This window comes from Crocuta crocuta, unplaced genomic scaffold (assembly GCF_008692635.1).
Source record: "Crocuta crocuta isolate KB4526 unplaced genomic scaffold, BGI_CrCroc_1.0 scaffold38, whole genome shotgun sequence".
NCBI lineage: Eukaryota > Metazoa > Chordata > Mammalia > Carnivora > Hyaenidae > Crocuta > Crocuta crocuta.
The window spans coordinates 5,976,007-5,985,795 of NW_027532605.1; the positions used below are offsets into that span (position 1 = coordinate 5,976,007).

The window sequence follows — 9,789 nt, forward strand, 5'->3', positions numbered from 1 at the left end:
TATTCTCTATAAATAAGAAGAACTATTATACATTAATATTTTAATAATATTAAGGCCCTAGAGTCAGACAGCTGTGCTTCACATTCTAGCTCTACCATTTAAAGTTGTAAAACTCAGAGCATATTTCGTAATTATGCCTAATTTCACATACACTAGTCATCTATTATGGCATGGAGTATTTGAATTTTCTAAACAAAAATCCACCATAGTATAATATAATTATTGCATTCTGTCACTAATTTCAACGAAGTCATCATGAAGATTCAAAAACTATGCAATTCCAAATGTAGTTAGCTAATTAGTCAGGACTAATTACTATTACTAGTATTATCTACCATTGTTAGAGGTTGCACTTATAGAGATTCCTTGGCACTAAACAAGCACTCAATAAGTGCTAGCCTTAATGATAGTAAAAACCATTATTAACCAACAAAATATATACAAATGGATATTTTTGCGAATGAGAATTAACTGGACTAGGAATTTCCTTAAGTTAGATAATTTAAGTATTATAAATTATACATGCATGGGCGCCTGGGTGGCTCAGTCAGTTAAGTGTCTGACTTCGGCCCAGGTCATGATCTCATGGTTCGTGGGTTCGAGCCCGACGTTGGGCTTTGTGCTGAGAGCCAGCTCAGAGCCTGGAACCTATTTCAGATTCCGTGTCTCCCTCTCTCTCCGGCCCTCCCCTACTCACGCTGTCTCTCTCTCTCAGAAATAAAAAAATATAAAAAAAAATAAATTACACATGTAAAAATTATACAATCAGGGTAAATGAGATCACTTTGCCTTATAGAATAACAATAATAATGCTGCTAATATAATTATTAAATTTACATTTACATGAGCACCTATTTTGATCCAGACACAATCCATAATGCCTTCTAACCATGAAAGATAACAGTAATTATGAAAAATAATAATATCAGAATTTCCCAAGGAAGTGAGCAGAAGAAGATCCAGATTTTCTGGGACCTGAAGATTTTAATATAAGAGGCTAAAAGATAATATAAAATTATGAATATATAATTAGGTACATGATCTTGGAAGGATTCTTTATTAGCCACTTGGTGGGTCTGCCTCTGGAAAGAGGCACTGTCATTATCATAATTTTATAGATAAAAAACACGAGCCACATAGTGTTGAGATAACATGACCAAAATCACACAGCTGGTGAACGTTAGAGACAGACATCAGGGCTGATATTGTGCTTTCATTTTACAAATGAGAAATTGCAGTTTCAGTGAGTTTCTGTAACTTGCCAGAGGCCCCGGAATTACTGAGTGGCAGAGGCAAGATTAAAACCCACATCTGTCAAACTCTAAAGTTCATACTCTCTACACTAAGCTTCTGATGCCAACTCATGAAGAATTCTAGCACAGGATATTGAATTTTTTTTTTCAGATTCTCATTGCTTTTGATCAAAGAATCAAAAGAATGAGAGTTAGCCTAGACCCTAAAGGAAGTAAGGCTAATTTCAAAGATGAGATGGCTATTTTCTGAAGGCACATAAGCAGAGGTTATTTTGACATACTTTAATCGGATACTGCTATATCTCTTACCTGCAACACAGTTTCACATGCACCAGTCCTCTATTATGTCATAGAGTATTTGAATTTTCTAAACAAAAATCCATCATAATATAAATATTCTAATCTTTGCAGATATATACAAGCTTTGTTATAACTTTAGAATTCAAGAAATTACTCCTTTAACTTGATTTCATTACTATAACTCTCCATAGACTCGCCTGTCCCCTTGCATAGTATTGCATATGTAAATTAAGTAAATTGATGGTTCTCCCCTTAAGAATATAAATGAAAAAGTGTATCTTGATATAATGTATTGAGAGCAGAATAAAGTTAGTGGGAAATAAGAATATTTCCATTAAACTTATTTCTCATAGTGTGTCCAAACATTTTAAATTTTGTGCAACTTGACAGGCTAGAGGAAGGTGTGATGGTGGTCTGGTATTCGTTTATATTCTTGTACCATTAGTATATACATCAAATAAATGGAGATTTTAGAATTTATCAATTATCTGACAGTTAGATTGATATGAAACAGTAGTCATAACATTTGAGATTCTTTAACAGTTCTTAGTGACCCTTGAATAATTCTTCTCCTCTTTTTCTCTTGTATCACTCAAAACAAACATATACTGCATTTATAAGTATAATGTTAATCAGTAACATCCTTGAAGTATTAGTTCTTAGGAAGGCAATTTTGTGACAAGGAAGTGTAGCAATGAGCTCACACCCATGAAATTCACTAGTTTTAACTTATGCCATGTTGGAGTTGTGATGGGATATTAGGACAATATAATGATCTTAAATAATGCTACAGATCAGTGGTTCTAATACTTCAGTCAGGTGTTGGTCCATGATTTTCAAAAATATTCACAGAAAAATGGGGCACCTGGCGACTCAGTCAGCTAAGTGTCCTACTCTTGATTTCAGCTCCGGTCATATCTTGCAGTTCATGGGATCAAGCCCTGCTTTGGGCTCTCCACTGATAGTGCAGAGCCTGCTTCAGATTCGCTCTCTCCCTCTCTCTCTCTTCCCCTCCTCTGCTCATGCTTGCTCATGCTCTTTCTCTCACTCTCTTAAAATAAAGAAATAAACTTTAAAAAAATATTCACAGACAAATAAGAAAACTAATGACACTATAGAAACCTTTTCATTAAGCTAAAATTATTTCTTTAAATACTCACCTTTTATCTTAGATTATGATTTTCCTTCTTTTTAGATGTTAAAATATTTTTTCTTTCATGTGGCTAAAGTAAGTGGAAGGGTTTTTTTTTAGTTATCTTAGAAAAATTAAAAATTAGTATTCTCTGTAAAGCACTTAATTTTTAAATAAAATGTTACTACTATAAAAATCTAAAAATAAAGGAACCAGTATTTACATAGAAATTAGTATGACATATATTTTTAATTAAAGGAGTATGTAATTTCTTGAAACCCTTGTTGAAATAACCCTTCTCAAGAAAAGTATCTCGTACCAGATACCTTGTTTTCTCTTTTCTGTATCTTCCTGTGGATTGACACTAATGTGGATGTGGATTTGCCTTCTTGAACTACAGCACTTCTGCAAGCACCACCCATTGGTAGATTTACAGAATTCCTTGTTTACTATAATGTTATGCTGCACAAAATCTTCACAGGTCAAGGTCATATTTTATGACAAAGGAAGTATAGCTAAGACCTCATGCCCATAGAATTGAGTGGGCTTACCATATGTCACATATCCTAGGAGCAACATGCTTGATAGGGAATGGTTAAGACTCAACTGAAATGACTCCTGAGAGATTAAACCCTGTGCTGCCATTATCTATCCTATAGATTGCTAAATATACCATAAAAAGCAGCCAAGATATTGTGCCAAAGTCTCCATTGGCAGGGTGCACAGATCTGTGATTCCAAAGCAATGACCTTTTCTGTGATATACTCCTAAAATTTATCTATCTTCTATCAACAGGACCTTTGGTTCCCTGGATTTAGAGGCATCATTTCTCAACAGTAGACTATTTCCCTAGACTTAGTCCCAAGTCCCAGGCCATTTTAGTCTCCTATGCCACTGAACCAACAGGGAGAGAAAAGGTCACTGTACTGTACCGGGTGCTTGATGCTGATGACTAGGGGGAAATTGGATTGCTCTGACTCAACTGGGCCAATGAAAACTATGTTTATGAGACCGCGTTGGGTGCCTTTTAGTGCTCCTATGCCCAATAGCATTCCTTCTTAGAAAACTCTAAGAATGCAGTAGACCAGTAAGACCAGTTAGGACTGTTTCAGCAGAAATGATGGTTTGGCTTATCCACAGGTAAAGAGTCTCATTACCCTCATGAGGCAGAGGGTAAGAGAAATGTTGAATAGTGGTGGAAAACAGTTATAATTGTCAACTTTGGCCTCAATGCTAATAACAGAAAAGGACTATAGTAGCTATATTTTTATATTACTTAGTATAAAGTTACTTTCTACAACATTCTTTCTTTTTCCCTCTACCACTATATGGAGAACACAAGAGTACTTAAAACCTTAGGTTTTAGGTAGGAGAAAGAACTAATTAATGGCACCCCTTTACGATAAAGTAGCTGACCAGGCCTCATGCTTTCAAATGTGGAGATAAGCTTTAGAAAGAAGACAAGAGTGGGCACTGAAAGGAAAAGAAGTGGACTGTCCTAGGTATCTTTGATCCTTCAGATTCACTTCACCTCCTTCTCTGTCTTGCCCTATTTCTTCAGGAGGCTGATCCCTATGGACTCCATCAATAAGATCACCATTTACCCTGGTTTGGAGTTAAATTCAGTCTTTGGGGAGTCCCAGAAGGAAGTGAGGAAGAGAAACAAAGAGACAGAGACAGAAATACAGAGAGAGACTAAGAAGAGAGAGAGAGTGGGTGAGAGAGGACAGGAGAGGAATATCAGGTTTGTATCACCATGGCTCTCCCTTTGTAAAATTGCCTTGAGCTGTCAATGTCCTTCACATAAAGGTCACATCATCAGTGTGACTCCTCTCAAGGTGGTGTTCTCTATCATGAGGATTTTTTTCCTTTCTGGATTCTAGTTTCCTCTCTCCCATTGACAATTTATGCATAGGGGTACTGATAATAAAATGCTGTTACATTATTCTTGTATTCCCCCCAAAACTTATAATTAGTATTTTGGGAATAAACTCTTTTTGAATTATCTAAATGTACATGAGCCATCCATTTCCTATAGGAAATCTGACCATCTATTTTCATTTCACCCTAAGAGTAGAACACACTGGAGATGGAGGAGATTCAGGTCACAAAAAAATCAGGAGGGGGAATGTATATGCAGGAACAGGAAAACCAAGGCAGAGAAACAAACCCACAAAGTGCAGTACTTCACCAGTAGAAAAGCAATTATTAATTGTATGACATATAATTTGTAGCAGACACTTTATATATCAGAACAATGGATTAATAAACATTCTTTTAAAAATAAATAGAGAGATATCACATAAACTTATGGTAGGGACTTTCTGATGAAAATAATGATTCATGTAAAAGAGACATTGCAACTCAAATCAAAATGTGTAAAGAACAACACAGGACAGGGACGGCAAGATGGCGGCGCGAGCAGAGCTTGGCTCCATGTGCCGGCGTCTCTGGGTTCAAGGAGTTTTTCTATAAGCAGTTCTAAGATCAGTACAGCCAGAAATGGTGGCTTTCTCCTTACCAGTATGAAGTGGGTGCAGTTTTCAAACCTACACGTTGATATTCCCAAGGATTTGACCAAGCCTACGATAACCATTTCTGATGAACCAGATACATTATGTAAGCGCCTGTCAGTTTTAGTAAAAGGCCAAGATAAGGCTGTATTGGACAGTTACGAATATTTTGCCGCGCTTGCTGCTAAAGAACTTGGTATCTCTATTAAAGTACATGAGCCTCCAAGGAAAATAGAACGATTTACTGTTCTCAAATCCGTGCATATTTTCAAGACGCACAGAGTTCAGTATGAAACGAGAACACTTTACAGATGTTTAGAGTTAGAACATCTAACTGGAAGTGCAGCGGGTGTCTACCTGGAATATATTCAGCGAAACTTAGCCGAAGGAATTGTCATGGAGGTTATAAAGACAAAATTGGAACATTACCAGAGCACATCAAGGAGCCAATCTGGGAAACGGTACCAGAGGAAAAAGTAGAGAGCAAGTCCTAAAGTTTCAGCCAGTCCAGTTGTGCCGGCCTGTGACCCACGGGGGTCAGACATGTACGTTGAAATAGAGGCTTACAGTGGGAGTGACCGTGAGTCCACCTGACTGCTTTGTTGAGCCCCCGTCCCCCGATCAGCTCAAAGCAGGCCTGAAACTTCAATGACAGACACACTGGACCATAGTGAAAACCACTTCACCTACTCTTCTGTACACAGTTTCAGATCCGATTTCAACAAATGTGAGCAAGCCCCTTTGACTACTGTGCACCAAAAGAATCAGGTTTCTATTTTGTCATTCTGTTCTAGTTCAGTTTTTAGTTTGCACTGATATCATTTCATTTGTCTGAATGTTTGAAATACTCCTTACGCACATTTTTTTCTTTTCAGCTTCTTAGAAGGAACCTTCAGTTAATTAGGTTAGTGTAACAGTGAACTGCCAAACAGTTAAAGTTTTTGATACTTACCTAGTGGAAGCTGGCAGTTCCTAGTGTGGAGGTGGTGATCTCCGAATTTTACCTCATTTCAGCGGGACATTCTTGAAAATGAACGTACTGTGCAGAAGACCACGCGCATTCGTGGGATACGCTAAACTTCTTGTCGCCCAAACCCTTGCCAGGCTGCCAGGAAGGAGCACTGTCATGGGATTTGAGCTCTCAAGAAATGACTGTCTGCCTCACTTTTTTCCTCCTGTGATTTGTCCATTCGACAGGCTTATATTTTGTTAGCTCTGTAACCAGCGCTGTAGTCAGTACCAAACACTGAGTGGAAATAATGGCTTGTGAAAGCTGTGCAGGTCACAGATAAGTATTTTTCCTTAGTAGGTCCCACACTGATAAGGCCTCCTTCTTTTAATAAGTGGCATTCCTTTTGTTTGGAGATGTCTACTTTTCCATGAAATTAAACTGTAGTGAAAGCCCTGAAAGAGGCAGGACTACAATGCGCTAAAAGTGCTGGCGTGTCACCCCCAGGGAGTGATTCGTTTCCTTTCTGCAGCAGAATCAGGTCTGTGTCTTTTGCAGTTTTCTTCACATCTGTGGGGTTAGTTATGACTTCTCAGTTCCCCCCCCACCCCCCTTAAAGTTAAACTGGAGTCCCTGTTCTCTTTTCCCTGACCTGCTATCGGGTGTCGGTGTTTTGAATGCATACGGCTTATGTATCAGACTTCCATTACTATCATTAACATGAAGAGAATTACAGCCATGTGCCCTGTGGCCTCACTCAGCTCACTCCGTTGTTGCCCATGTCATTCACAAATGCCTAAAGCGTGCTTATCCTGGCTATAAGCCTCGGGATTAAGGACTAGTCGATAAAACAAGAGCGATAGAATGGAAGTATATCTTCAAAGCAGCAATCTGTGACCCATTTTTACTGTAAAAGAAAAAACTCCTTAAAAATAAATACATATACACATCTAAGCTTTTTCACAAACAGTATTAATCACTGTATCACAAGATGATTTATGCAGACTTGCTTCCAGGGACTCTACATGTGAGTTCCTTTAAACACGCGCAACTGTTTTCAGACTGAATCATAAACCAGATTACTTGGCACTTCAAATTATACATTAAAATCTTGTTTTAAGGTGAATATACAAATAAACTACACACACAGCAAAAAAAAAAAAAAAAGAACAACACAGGACAAAAAGGAATCAGAAACACTTGATCAATATCATAACTAAAGGACATCCCATCAGGAAACTACAACACTACTCATAGTCATACCTGCTTAAGAGGTTTTTCACTCTTTGAATGTGGACAAAACTGTAAGTGAATATATATTCTTTTGTAGAACATTATTTTAAATGAAACATTATTGACTGTATTGTGACTATTAACACCTAAGTTAGAAAAACAACTTATATATTATGATAAGTAGAGTAAATAGTGTACAGGTTAATAGATGTATTCTGGTCCTGACCATATTGTGTTTTAAGATATGCTGTTGTAGGGGCGCCTGAGTGGCTCAGTCTACCGAAATGTCCGTCACAGGTCATGACCTCACGGTCTGTAGGCTCGAGCCCTATGTCAGGCTCTGTGCTAACAGCTCAGAGCCTGGAGCCTGCTTCAGATTCTGGGTCTCTCTCTCTCTCTTCCCTACCCTGCTCTCATTCTGCCTTTCTCGCTCTCAAAAATAAATAGACATTAAAAAAAAAAAAAGATACGCTGTTCTAGAATGAAGTTGAAGAGGGAACTGATAGCACCATTATGATGAGTATATTTTCTTAAGGCTTTTTACAAATATCTAGATATGCTGTAAGTTATTCATCAATGGAAAAACAAACAAGCTACATTTACTCCATTAAATGATAAGTGTTTGCCGCTAATATTGAAATCTTACATTGCTCTAAGAGTTCCTGATCTTATCCATTTCCTATTACGTTTCCTTTTTTCATCCTTTTGGATGTATGAAACAAGATTAAACAAGTTGTATGATACAATATTACTTATTAGTGTGATGTTTTGTAGTTTTTCTTAAACAAAGTATATTTCCTTTCCCTTTAATTTGCCCCTTTGAAACTAGTGCTTGTGAACTTTTTATCTTAAACCAAAATATTTTGTCTCTATTAGATCTCTGAAATAGTTACAAACTTACTTCTCTTATAACAAGAAGTTTCAAAATCAGTTATATTATGCACTAGATCAATTTTTAAACTCCCTACAAACTGGTTAAGCTCTGCAATAGCTCCATCTATTATTCTATCTTATGGGTAGAACTCATAATTTGTAAGAAGAGGAAAATAACAATTATATCATTAAAACAGCAAAGTGTGGTGTGAATTGAAGATATTAGTAAAAATGGTGATGGTGAAAATATATATGAATATGGACATAGATATGGATATGATAGAGACTGAGATATAGAAAGAGAATTTTGGTTTCAATCATTACTTGATATAAAATAAAAGTACAACTTTATGCTATGTTTAAATTCTAAACTAAAATAAATGACACTGACTTCCAAAGTCAAACTAAAATATCAATTTTATCAACAAGTTAAAAAAAGAAATATCTCACTTCTTAGTTCAATAATTTTTATAGCTGCATTGATAAATTATTAAGTAAAAGACACAATTCAAGTTTCCAAATCATAAATTATAGTTTGATGTTCACATTGAAATTACTTGGAGAGAATACTAGAGGGAGTAGAGAAAACAATGGAGTTAGAGGCACCAAACTACAGAGGGCTCTCTTAGGAAGAGTCCCAGAGGGCGGTGAGACATTCATCTTGGAGGTTTTGGACTAGGAATGGTGAGGTAGTCCACAACTAAAATTATTTTCTAACATCTCATCTTATAAATATTTTTAAATGTAAGTAATTTATACATAACTGCTGTTATTTATTGCAGCATTTTAGGAACCTGGGATGTTACAGATGCTGTCTAGTTTAGAGAGTAGGAGAGTGTGTTAGCTTTGTAGTAACATATGAGGAGCAAATTGCTTGTCAATTTTTTATAATTTTTGTTATAACTTTTCCCCTCTCTTAAAAAACTGGCAGTTTGCATTGAGGTTTTCTCCAATTGAAAATAATTCTTGGGGTGCCTGGGTGGCTCAGTCGGTTAAGTATTCAACTCTTGATTTTGGCTCAGGTCATGATCTCATGGTTTGTGGGATCCAGCCCTGAGTCAGGTTCTGTGCTTAGTATGGAGCATGGTTGGAGTTCTCTCTCACTCTCCCTCTGCCCTTCTCCCCTGCTTGCGCTCTGGAAGGAAGGAAGAAGGGAGGGAGGGAGGAAGGGAGGGAGGGGGGGAGGAAGAGAAAAAGAAAGGAAGGAAGAAAGAGAGGAAGGAAGGAAAAGTAAATAATTCTTTGTGAAAATATCTATAATTAGAACCGGTGTTTAAATTGCAAAGCATTAATTAAATATGTAGCCTTGACAACTGCCTTAACTCCTCCCTGTCTAATTCTTGCTTTGACTTACTCAACATGCATTCCAACCCATCAATGTCCTGTCTCTCTAGGCAGGAAACTAAAAAAGTTACATTTCCCAGATTCCTTGCAACTATGGCTCTGGATGTGATTTAAATTTTTAAAGAGATCCATCTGCATGAGACTTAGATTCCAGAAGTAAATCATTAGAGAAGAGAGGCTTAAGCCTCAAGT

General features: G+C 37.0%; 1 pseudogene; it reads left to right on the top strand.

The window, feature by feature from the left end:
• The first annotated feature begins 5,094 nt into the window (after positions 1-5,094).
• On the top strand, positions 5,095-5,692 carry LOC144244907 (small ribosomal subunit protein uS10m-like; annotated as a pseudogene).
• Positions 5,693-9,789: the final 4,097 nt, after the last annotated feature.